The sequence below is a fragment of the Micropterus salmoides genome, unplaced genomic scaffold, assembly GCF_014851395.1.
Source record: "Micropterus salmoides isolate LMB-PRFRI ecotype aquatic unplaced genomic scaffold, ASM1485139v1 Ms_hic_scaffold_2, whole genome shotgun sequence".
Classification (NCBI taxonomy): domain Eukaryota; kingdom Metazoa; phylum Chordata; class Actinopteri; order Centrarchiformes; family Centrarchidae; genus Micropterus; species Micropterus salmoides.
In genome coordinates this window covers 8745824-8758930 of record NW_024041150.1, presented here as the reverse complement: position 1 = coordinate 8758930, position 13107 = coordinate 8745824, and the positions used below count along the sequence as shown (strand labels likewise).

The 13107-nt window shown below is 45.0% G+C and overlaps 1 long non-coding RNA gene across 1 annotated transcript; it reads left to right on the top strand.

Moving 5' to 3' along the window:
• The first annotated feature begins 527 nt into the window (after positions 1-527).
• On the top strand, positions 528-1209 carry LOC119911438. Its single transcript, XR_005445864.1, has 2 exons — positions 528-751; positions 1083-1209. It is a non-coding gene; the product is annotated as an uncharacterized LOC119911438 (long non-coding RNA).
• The last annotated feature ends 11898 nt before the right edge of the window (positions 1210-13107 follow it).

The following is a 13107-nucleotide window of genomic DNA, read 5'->3' as shown; positions in this document are numbered from 1 at the left end:
GTCCATGTTATCAACTAACAAGTGTGCACTACAATACCTGTGAGTCAATAATGAAAAAATAATTTCACTAGCATTATTTTTAATAGTCTTTCATTCAGCTGTGTTCAGCTGGTAGGCGGCAGTACTGAGCCAGACCTGTTGATCCACTTCAACTGTAGAAGAGACCTCGGCTGCTTCTCAAGTCTCTTATTTGTCGTTTCCTCGCTTGAACCGGAAGTTGTTCCGCTCCGCCATCTTGCAGGCCGTCCCAAAGCTCTTATTTGTGCTCCGAGGAGCGAGCTGTGAGGAGCTATGAGCGAGGATACACCAGTGGGTCCGTCGCGGAAGTCTTTTACTGACCGACGCGCCCCCTTACTGGGTAACCGTTATAGTGATTGGACACTGCAGCTGATCGGACTGATCTGATGCATCAGGACAGAAACATTAAACTCAAGTGCATCACTGCAAAGAGATCGGCTATATTTGATTTGTGTTGTGTCAATTTATGGTTACTTTGCTTTAGGTGTACTGAGCAATCCAAGCCTTGATTCACCCAGGGCTCTCAGGGCACTCCCAAACTGCAGGGGGCAATCATGCAACAAAAGTTGGTGGAACCAACTTTTGGGGAAGTAGCTTTGGGACTATATTTGCCTGCGCACCCACAGAGAGAGCATGGCATTGAAATGTTTGTAGAGAGTTCGGTTGGTTCTCTCATTTATTCCTGGAAAAGGACACTATGATTACAGCTCCTGATCACTCAAAGACGCAACTGGTAGGACAATTTATGATTGACTGTGTTTGAATATATTGAGTTTAAATGTTCAGGTTCTGCTTGGATTGTAATTTGCAATTTAAAATAAGTAATGGGGATTTGTTATGTGAATGTTGAACTTGACAGAAGTAACATGTGCATGAGTTTAATTACGGGATTGGTATTTTCTTGTTAAAATCCTAGGTTAGACTTAAGGATCGTGTTTAGTTTGGTTTGAAGATTCAATAGCATTTATTTATTACTTCTGTGAGAAAGTGGTATTGTGATTTATGTGTGACTGATTCATGACTTATCTGTAACTAATTCATGTTTTGGTTTGTGCATTTGAAAGGTTATCAACCTATACCTACTGCCCCACACTGATCTATCAAGTCACATTCAAGAAACTATACCATATTATTCCATCACTGGTCTATCAAACCATCTCAAAGAAAATAAAGAATCAAGAAGTGAAAAGATTGAGTTGTCCTTTGCGTTCTTCAGAGAGAAAAGCAGTTTTCAAGTTTGGGCTGAGCTGTAATCAATTAAAAACACACAGAACTTGACAATTTGTTTGATGATTCCAGTTAAAATCTGAGTTCACTGTAGGTCAGAGCCCCACACACAACTTTCTTCATTTAGCCTTTTAGAAATGCTAGAGACAATTAAAGTCAGAGAGTCTGTCAGCAAGAAACACGTTTTACATCCTTTATCGTCATGTCTATTCAGTCACATGTGAGGCTGCTTGTTTAGTCCAAACAGACGACTATGAAACACAGTAAACAAGTTGGGTGTCGGACTCTAATGAAGCGAGCAAAGGAAAATGAATCCGCTCATCCAGCCGATCTCACCTACTGCAAAAAGCGTTGGATTGCTACAATGGAACACAGTGATCGATCAGTGACCAGTGATGTGACTTAATGTTTGCAGTAGACTAGTGTTAAAGGATATCCGAAGAGGAAATAAAGTGAAAGCCTAAAACTGAGCATCGATCATTTCAATTTCCCCTAAACATAGAGCCAATAAATCCCAAGACACCATGATCATATTCTGGGTTATTCAATAACGAATTTACACTCAGAATCAATAAATATAAATGCAGATAATATCAGCATTGTCCCAGTAGAAATGATCCTGTTCCTCTGAGCAGGACATACAGAAACCTGTAATTCTTCATGTGCAGGTGTTTGTTAAACAGGTAGCAGCTACAGAGAGGATCCTGCTGCTCTGCACTGATAACTGTGAGACTTTATTAGTTGCAACACAGCGCACATGTGTGCAGACACAAGCTCCATCAGAAGTCTCTACAGCTGTTAGAGCCCACTGACAGCTCAACGTGTGATCAGCTGCCGCCGTCATCAGAAACGACGTCACTTCACGTGACTCTTCGGAGGAAAGGACGTCTCATGTCTCTAAAAACATATTTCCTCGTCCACGCAAGTGAGGGAAACGTGGATGCAATGAAGAGACTTGAGAAGCGGCCACTGTCAGGACAGGAAATACACGCAAAAACTACAAAATAAAAGTGTGTGATTCCACAGGAAACGCATTAAAAAATTAGAAAGTTGAATCACGTCGACATAGGAGGAGGGTTTTTGTCTTTGATTCATATTTAATTATTTAGTCAACATTGTAACGGGAAACCACCAGGCTAATTTATTAAATATAGCATATTGATTTGAGCCTATTAAGGTTCTGATGTAGCAACAAAGCCGTCTATATATTGCTTCAATCATTCAACCAGAAACAGCATCTGTTTTACAGGCACTATTTATTCTGTTAAAATATAACGTTAATTCAGTCCACACAGCCACATCCATTCACAGAAAAACATGATTAAGAGTGTAACTTAGCCTCTCTTCCAGTCATCTTAAAAGGACACACACTTCTCATTCATAATTTACCTTTGAAGAGTAATATACTTTGGCATTTTACTGCAATCTGATGAATTTAATAGGAAAAACGGACAACTGTGGAAACTGGACTACAATTTGAGCTTCGTGGGGGTCTGTAGTTTAACGGCCGTTAATTTTCAATGCAATTTATTTATATAGCGCCAAATCACAACAACAGTTATCTCACAGCGCTTTTCATAAAAGAGCAGGTCTAGACCATACTCTGTGATGTTATTTACAGAAGCCCAACAGTTCCCACCAAGAGCAAGCACTAGGCGACAGAGGCAAGGAAAAACTTCCTTTTAAGAGGCAGAAACCTCGAGCAGAACCATGGCTCAGGGTGGGCGGCCATCTGCCTCGACCGGTTGGGGTGAGAGAGGGGGAGGGAGGCAGCCTACACAATATACACACAGAGGTACAGACAGTGAAGGTGATGTTGCTATAGACTAAATGAAAAATGGTACAGATATTTATAATAGTGTTAATGGTAACCATCGTAATGTTAATGATTATAATAACAATAATAACAATAAGACTAGCAACAATAGTCGTTGCAGCAGAGGGTGTCGAGCAGGAACACGGGGGCAGCAGGTGACCCGCAACCACAGCTCCAGACTCCACAGCTCCAGAGCCAGAAAACCTGCAGGAAGTGATAGGAGAGAGGAGAGAGACGAGAAAGCACAAGACTACCAGAAAGGGGAGAAGTTGTGTTAGTAACATGCAATAATGGGATAAGGTTGCATACAGAGGGAGAGAAAGTAGAGGAGAGAGGATCTCAGTGCATCATGGGAAATCCCCGGCAGTCTAGGCCTATAGCAGCATAACTAAGGGATGCCTCCTGAACCCAAACTGGAACCTGGTTCCACAGGAGAGGACCTTGATAGCTGAACGCTCTGGCTCATAGTCTACTTTTGGAGACTCTAGGAACCACAAGTAACCCTGCATTCTGGGAGCGCAGTGCTCTGGTGGGGTAGTAAGGTACTATGAGCTCTTTAAGATAAGATGGTGCCTGACCATTAAGAGCTTTGTAGGTAAGAAGAATGATTTTAAATTCTATTCTGGATTTTACTGGAAGCCAATGCAAAGAAGCTAAAACAGGAGAAATGTGATCTCTTTTCCTGGTTCCTGTCAGAACACGTGCTGCAGCATTCTGGATCAGCTGAAGAGTCTTAATGGACTTTTTCGAGCAGCCTGATAATAAAGAATTGCAGTAATCCAGCCTAGAAGTAACAAATGCATGGACTAGTTTTTCTGCATCATTTTTAGACAGGATGTTCCTGATTTCCGCAATATTACGTAGGTGAAGAAATTTGCTTAATGTGAGACTTAAACGACATGTCCTGATCAAAGATAACTCCAAGATTCCTTACAGTGGTGCTGGTGGCCAGGGCGATGCCATCCAGGGAAACTATATCTTTAGATAATGCGTCACGGAGGTGCTTAGGCCCCAGAGCAATAACTTCAGTTTTATCTGAGTTTAACATGAGAAAATTACAGGTCATCCAGGTTTTAACATCCTGAAGGCACATTTGAAGTTTAGCTAACTGATGAGTTTCATCTGGCTTGATCGATAGATATAACTGAGTATCATCTGCATAACAATGAAAGCTTATGGAATGTTTCCTGATAATATTGCCTAAAGGAAGCATATATAAAGTGACTTAAGTAACTTTGGCGTGCATGGAGGACTCATTGTTAACATGTACAAACTGAAATCGATCTGATAAATAGGACTTAAACCGTTACCGGCGGGATTAATAAATAAATAATAGAAGCCTGGACAGACTTCATTGCTCATTACGTGGTTAACACTTCTCTCACACACTATCACTCGTGTGATACTGCAACAAAGTTTCAGTTTCAAAAGCCTGAAATAAACCAACACTACTGCTACTACACAAATACGCCCTTTATAGTATCATATTAATTATTAATCATGTTGTAAAGACATTTATGCGGTGCGCAGCATAGTTTGTTTGGAAAACGTGTTTATTTTAGTGTGTTTATCTTATTAATATAATGTACATTTGTGATAAAATAATGGTTGTTGGTAAGTGAATTACTGACCCCCACAGATGCAGGATTAAGAGCTCAGACCTCCTTCTGGACCGTAACTAGAACCCTGCTTGACTATGTGGACTATCAAACTCTACAATCTGTATAAATGAACACACCTGTATCCATAATTTTGTAAATATCCACTTTTTAAAAATGAATGGAGACAACAGCCTACTGTAATAATACTTTATTTATTCACTGTACACACACAGATTACACAGTAAGAAAAGGAGCTGGCAGCAGTGACTGATTTGCATTATCCAAAACATTTTTAATAAGTCTGAATGCATGAGCCTCTGCATGTTCCATCAAAATATCTACCAATATGTACAATATTTGTACATCTAAATCACGCAAATTAGGATCTTCCAACAGTGGCTGTGGTCAGGAGTAGTTTCTTTATGTGGATAACTGTTTAAATAACTGTGTGTGTAAATCTGCTCCAAAAAAGCTGATTCAAACTATCAACTCCTTATGAATCCTGAAGCTGCTTCAGTCAGCTGTGTTGAAGCAGGGAAAGAGTAAATCATGCAGGACAGGGGGTAACTTTTTCCAGGAAAGGGTATGAAACATTGTCGTAGTACATAAACTATAATTAAACTAAGATCAATTCGTACAGCAGCCAGTCTTTGCACACTGTTTAAGCTACACCGAACGGTCTAAAGAATATCATTTTTCTTCTTTTGGACAAATAACTAACCTGAGCGTCGTCAACATGTTAAGACAAATGCAGACCTATGCCCTTGCAAAATGCTTTACAAAACGAACACACAGTAGCTTCGTACAGTCTATGAGTAATGCTAACTTACGTTATGCAAAGGTAAAAAAGCGAATCCTGCTACTTCAGGAGCTAACGCCAGCCACTGCTGGCGTAGCTGAACATTATCTATGTAGAACGACAAATAACCTTACACACGTGTAACATTCTGTCATTTGTGTGACTTAGATGTACAATATTGACAGCGGTAGCTATTGACGGTGAACATACACCAAGAGCAATGCATTCAGACTTTACTCTATGTTTTGGATACTGCTAACCAGTCACCTACCGCTGTTGCGACGTGTAGAGTAGCAAAACAACGTCTCGGGTTATGTATGTAACCCTGGTTCCCCGAGAAGAGGAACGAGACACTGCGTCGGTTACGACACTATGGGAACGCCTCTAGGCGTAGGAGGTCTGAACGTGAATTAAATCACTCCAATCCTATTGGTTTGTTGCTAGAACGGTAAGGTGTGACGGAATAACCGGACGAGTATAAAGCACACCTGTACACACTCATCATTAGCTTAAACTATGAAGCAGGCGCTTCAGGCGGGGAGAGAGGTGCGGCGGGCCGTTCCCCTTCTCGAACCATGGTTACATACATAACCCGAGATGTTCCCCTACGAGGGAACTTGAACTGCGTCGGTTACGACACTATGGGAACGAGATACCCACTAAACTGTGCTGAAAACCCCGCCTGCCCCAGTGTGCAATAAAGTGGCACGACTAAGAGGAGAGCGCACGAGTGCCAGGTACCGAAGGAAGGTCAAGACTGTAAAACCGAATGAATGTCTGTGGAGTGGCCCAGCCAGCCGCTACACAAACATCCTGCAAAGAGGCCCCGGAAAGGAGGGCTCGAGAGGCCGCCATGCCTCTGGTAGAATGAGCCCTCACAGCCACAGGTGAAGGCAAACTGCGCACCTGATAGGTCAGGGAAATAGTCTGAACAATCCAGTTGCTAATAGTATGTTTGGATGCAGGGAGCCCGGCCCTGGGGGACCCAAAACACACTAGCAGCTGGTCAGCCTTCCTCCAACGGGAGGACCTCAGAGTGTAAATACTCAGTGCTCTGACAGAGCAGAGCAGATGAAGTCTCCCGTCCTCCGTGGTCACATAAGGTGGAAGATCAAATGCCTGCAGCACTGTGGACCCTGCAAGAAGGCACTTTAGGGATGTATCCTGGACAAAGGTGCAGGATAGCCCTAATATTCCCCGGGGTAAACTCCAGGCTTTGCGAAAGCGCTTGGAGATCCCCCACCCTCCTCAGAGAGGTGATAGCAAGGAGAAAGGCCATCTTGAGGGTCAAGTGCTTAGCCTCAGCTGACTCCAGGGGTTCGAAGGGGGCCTCAGCCAACGCCCCAAGAACCACTGCTAGATCCCAAGTGGGAACCTTGGACCAAGTCGCAGGTCTCATCCTCCGGGCACCACGGAGGAAATGTACAACCAAGGGAAGTTTCCCCAAAGACCCCTCCCTCAGAGGGGCGTGGAAAGATTAAATAGCTGCCACGTACACCTTGAGGGTGGAAGGGGAAAGACCAGCAGAGAACCGGTCCTGGAGGAACTCAAGTACCTAAAACCACGGGTAGGTACCAGGGTCCACCGACCGCTCCCTACACCAAGTGGAGAAAACGCTCCACTTCAGGCCGTACATCCTCCGTGTGGACAGGGCCCTTGAGTTGAGGAGGGTCTCAACTCCAGGGCGGGTGTTAGATGCGCCTCTAGGTACTGTGCCCCTCAGGGGCCAGACCCACATACGCCACACGGCCACAAATGTACCATGGTGTCCAGACCCAACGGGGCTGGAGGAACGAGAGAAAATGATAGCGGGCAGTGCGTAGTCTCTTGAGACACAAACAGATCCACGTCTATGGGGCCGAACTCTCCACACAAGAGCACCACCAGAGTCTCCATTCCCCGGGCCTCAGCCCCTGCCTCGACAGCAGGTCTGCTCCCTGATTCTGCGTCCCCGGGAGATACATCGCCCTGAGCAATAGTAACCACTGCTGGGACCACAGGAGGATCTGACATGCTAGTCTGTACAGAGGGCGCGAGCACAGACCACCCTGGTGATTCAGATAGGCCACCACTGCTGTGTTGTTGGAACAAACCAGCACGTGGTGACCTTGGAGATCAGGCAGGAAACTCCTTAGAGCCTGGAACACCGCCAACATCTCGAAACAGTTGATATGCCACTCGGACTGATGCACCTGCCAGGATCCCCTTGCAAAGCGGCCGCCATGACCGCGCCCCAGCCTGTGAGGGAGGCATCTGTCGAAATGACCAGCCGGCGACAAGACCCTCCCAGCACGGGCCCCTGGGACAGGAACCAAGTTTCCTTCCAAACTGATGGGGAACGAAGACACTTGCGCGTAACCCAAATCAGACAGAAAGGATTTCCCCTCGGGGAAAAACCCTTGGTCCTTAGCCACCACTGCAGGGGTCTCATGTGCAGCAGTCCAGATGGTATTACGCTGGACGCAGCCGCCAGGAGACCCAACACTTGTTGAAAGTGTTTTATAGTGATGGCGTGGCCTAACTTCATCCCTTTATGGCAGCCAATATGGTGTTGACACGTGCCGGAGACAATTGTGCCCGCATCATTGTTGAATCTCATACTACCCTAGGAACGTAGTCCATTGGGTGGGCGCCAGCACACTCTTCTTTGCATTGAGCCTCAGCCCTAAACGCAGCAGATGAGCCAGAACGACATCTCGATGCCGAACCGCCACCTCTCGAGACTGGGCTACGATGAGCCAGTCGTCGATGAAGTTGAAAATCCGGATGCCCTGGAGCCAGTGCTGCATCCATACACTTGGTGAATGTGCGAGGGGATAGTGCCAGGCCGAATGGAAGAACCCAATACTGGTAAGCCACACCCCGAAGGCGAACCTCAGGAACTTCCTGTGAGAAGGACGGATGGAGACGTGGAAATAGGCGCCCTTTAGATCTATCGTGACAAACCAATCCTCGGATTGGATGTGCGTCACGATGGCGGGGATGGTGAGCATCTTGAACCTGAATCTCCTCAGAGACCGGTTTAGAACCTGCAGATCCAAAATAGGGCGCAGCCCTCCATCCTTCTTGGGGACTATGAAGTTCCGGCAGTAGAACCCGGCGTCTATGTCTGGGGGGGAGACACGTTCCACGGCCCCTTTCCTCAGCAGAGTAAGAACTACCTGTCCCAACACCGGACCTTGCTCCGGGCGGACCACAGTCCAAACCACCCCATTGAATTTTGGAGGGCGGGTTTTGAACTGTAGTCGATACCCATCTATGGCAGTGCGCAGGACCCACGGAGAAATGTTCGTCAGGGGAGAGCCGCCGAAAGATCCACGGTGAGTGAGTCTGGACGCCGCCTGACTGCAGACGCTCAGGGCAGGCAGTTAGGCATGGACTCGATGGTGGCAGGTGCATCCCGAATGTGTAAACGGGGGATAACATCACCCGTTGCCACGGCGGAAGGGACCACGGTCGGCTTCCGGGGGGGTGGGGGAGTGGGGGAGGGGAAAAGACTCCCCTACCCCTGTCTTGAGGACCTCTTCCCTGACCTCCGTCGGGACTGGATGACAGTCCTCAGATCGCGTCTCTCGCTGCCCCAGCTCCTCGGGGGGGGCCCCCGAGAAGCGACACTCTGCTTCCTCTCCCCTCGGTAGGAGCTCATAGAGGGAAGGGACCTACGCCTCTCAGCTGCCTTGGGTCCAGACCGGCGAGGGAGGTACTGGCAGAACGCTTTGCCCTGCGTCTTAACGTGCTGGAACCGATCCACCACAGAGTCCACCGCGTCACCGAAGAGGCACGCCGTGCTCACCAGTGCATCGAGGAGGCAGCTCTTATCCTTCTCAGATATGCCCACGAGGTTGAGCCATAGGTGACGCTCTGTAGCCACCAGAATTCAATTCAATTCAATTTTATTTATATAGCGCCAAATCACAACAACAGTTATCTCACAGCGCTTTTCATAAAAGAGGGTCTAGACCGTACTCTGTGATGTTATTTACAGAAGCCCAACAGTTCCCACCAAGAGCAAGCAGAGAGAGAGAGATGTAAGGAGAGAGAGAGGGGAGGGAGGCAGCCTACACAATATACACACAGAGGTACACACAGTGAAGGTAATGTTGCTATAGACAAATGAAAAATGGTACAGATATTTATAATAGTGTTAATGGTAACCATCGTAATGTTAATGATTATAATAACAATAATAACAATAAGACTAGCAACAATAGTCGTTGCAGCAGAGGGTGTCGAGCAGGAACACGGGGGCAGCAGGTGACCCGCAGCCACAGATCCAGACTCCACAGCTCCAGAGCCAGAAAACCTGCAGGAAGTGATAGGAGAGAGGAGAGAGACGAGAAAGCACAAGACTACCAGAAAGGGGAGAAGTTGTGTTAGTAACATGCAATAATGGGATAAGGTTGCATACAGAGGGAGAGAAAGTAGAGGAGAGAGGAGCTCAGTGCATCATGGGAAATCCCCCGGCAGTCTAGGCCTATAGCAGCATAACTAAGGGATGGTTCAGGACTACCTGAGCCAGCCCTAACTATAAGCTTTATCAAAGAGGAAAGTCTTAAGCCTACTCTTAAATGTGGAGATGGTGTCTGCCTCCTGAACCCAAACTGGAACCTGGTTCCACAGGAGAGGAGCTTGATAGCTGAACGCTCTGGCTCCTAGTCTACTTTTGGAGACTCTAGGAACCACAAGTAACCCTGCATTCTGGGAGCGCAGTGCTCTGGTGGGGTAGTAAGGTACTATGAGCTCTTTAAGATAAGATGGTGCCTGACCATTAAGAGCTTTGTAGGTAAGAAGAATGATTTTAAATTCTATTCTGGATTTTACTGGAAGCCAATGCAAAGAAGCTAAAACAGGAGAAATGTGATCTCTTTTCCTGGTTCCTGTCAGAACACGTGCTGCAGCATTCTGGATCAGCTGAAGAGTCTTAATGGACTTTTTCGAGCAGCCTGATAATAAGGAATTGCAGTAATCCAGCCTAGAAGTAACAAATGCATGGACTAGTTTTTCTGCATCATTTTTAGACAGGATGTTCCTGATTTTCGCAATATTACGTAGGTGAAGAAATTTGCTTAATGTGAGACTTAAACGACATGTCCTGATCAAAGATAACTCCAAGATTCCTCACAGTGGTGCTGGAGGCCAGGGCGATGCCATCCAGGGAAACTATATCTTTAGATAATGCGTCACGGAGGTGCTTAGGCCCCAGAGCAATAACTTCAGTTTTATCTGAGTTTAACATGAGAAAATTACAGGTCATCCAGGTTTTAACATCCTGAAGGCACATTTGAAGTTTAGCTAACTGATGAGTTTCATCTGGCTTGATCGATAGATATAACTGAGTATCATCTGCATAACAATGAAAGCTTATGGAATGTTTCCTGATAATATTGCCTAAAGGAAGCATATATAAAGTGAAGAGGATTGGTCCGAGGACAGATCCTTGAGGAACTCCATGAGTAACTTTGGCGTGCATGGAGGACTCATCGTTAACATGTACAAACTGAAATCGATCTGATAAATAGGACTTAAACCAGCTTAGAGCGGTTCCTTTAATGCCAATGAAATATTCCAGTCTCTGCAATAGGATCTGATGGTCAATGGTATCAAATGCAGCACTAAGATCTAATAAAACCAGTACAGAGACAAGTCCTTTGTCTGATGCAATAAGGAGGTCATTAGTAATTTTCACCAGTGCTGTCTCTGTGCTATGATGAGCTCTAAATCCTGACTGAAAATCCTCAAATAAACTATTGCTCTGTAGAAGTCACACAGCTGTTTAGCAACTGCTTTCTCCAGGATCTTAGAGAGAAATGGAAGGTTAGATATAGGTCTATAGTTGGCTAAAACATCCGGATCAAGTTTGGGCTTTTTCAGAAGAGGTTTAATTACAGCTACTTTAAAGTACTGTGGTACATAGCCTGTTGATAAAGATAGATTGATCATATCTAGTATAGAGGTGCTGACTAAGGGTAAACATCTTTAAGCAGCCTAGTCGGGATGGGGTCTAAGAGGCAGGTTGATGGTTTAGATGAAGAAATTATTGAAGTTAGTTGGTAAAGATTGAGGGAAGCAAAACAGTCTAAACATGTATCTGGTTCTACAGCTGTTTCTAAGGTTCCTGAGTTAAGAGATAAGTCGGTGCCAATTGAGGGCAGGTCTTGGTGAATTTTGTCTCTAATAGCTAGAATTTTATCATTAAAGAAGCTCATGAAATCGTAACTACTGAGAGCTATGGGAATACTTGGCTCAATAGAGCTGTGACTCTCTGTCAGCCTGGCTACAGTGCTGAAAAGAAACCTGGGGTTGTTCCTATTTTCCTCTATTAATGACGAGTAGTACGCTGCTCTGGCATTACGGAGGGCCTTCCTATAAGTTTTAAGACTATCTTGCCAAATTAAACGAGAATTTTCCACTTTGGTAGAACGCCAATTCCTCTCAAGTTTCCGTGATATTTGCTTTAATTTGCGAGTTTCAGTATTATACCATGGAGCTAACCGTCTTTGTTTTAGTATTTTCTTTTTTAGAGGGGCTACAGAGTCCAGTGTCATTGCAGCGAGCCTGCAGCACTATCAACAAGATGATCGATTTGGGAGGTACTGAAATTAGCATAGGAGTCCTCCGTTACTTTGTGACTAGATAATGTATTTAGAGCTGATGGAATCGCATCCTTAAATTTAGCTATAGCACTATCAGACAGACATCTTGTATAGAAATTTTTGCCCAATGGCGAGTAGTTCAGCAATACAAACTCAAAAGTTATCAAACAGTGGTCGGATAAAGAGGGATTCTGTGGGAACACCACTAAATGTTCAATTTCAATACCATACACCAAAACAAGGTCGAGGGTGTGGTTAAAACAGTGAGTCGGTTCATGAACACTCTGAGAGAAGCCGATGGAATCTAACAAAGAGATAAACGCAGTACTGAAGCTGTCATTCTCAACATCCACATGAATATTAAAATCTCCTACAATAATAACTTTGTCCGTTTTAAGGACTAAAGTTGACAAAAACTCTGCAAATTCAGATAAGAATTCAGAGTACGGGCCAGGTGCTCGGTACACTATAACAAAAAGAATTGGTTGCAGTGATTTCCAACTTGGGTGCGAAAGACTAAGAACAAGACTTTCAAATGAGTTATAGTTTAGTTTAGGTTTAGAGCTGATTAGTAGGCTAGAGTCGAAGATAGCTGCAACTCCACCTCCTCGGCCTGTGCCTCGAGGAATGTGAGTATTAATATGACTGGGAGGGGTGGATTCATTTAGGCTAACATATTCTCCATCACCCAGCCAGGTTTCAGTAACACCAAATAAATCAATATCATAATCTAGTTCATTTACTAGTACACCTTTAGAAGAGAGAGATCTGATGTTTAAGAGTCCACATTTAACTCTCCTATTCGTTTGCACTATTGCTCTTGTGGTTTTAATTTTTATGAGGTTTTTATGCACAGCTCCTCTTCTGTTTACCTTTTTAAATAATTTCGATGGTCGGGGGCAGACACCGTCACTATAGGATTTTCACTAAGTAACTCCTGAAATGGAGGAGCAGAGAAGTGTGTTAGACTGCGACTCTGCGTAGGGTTTTGGGTGGGTAACTGCTGAAAAAGAAGGGCAGAGAAGTGTGTTAAACTGCGACTCTGCCTCCTGG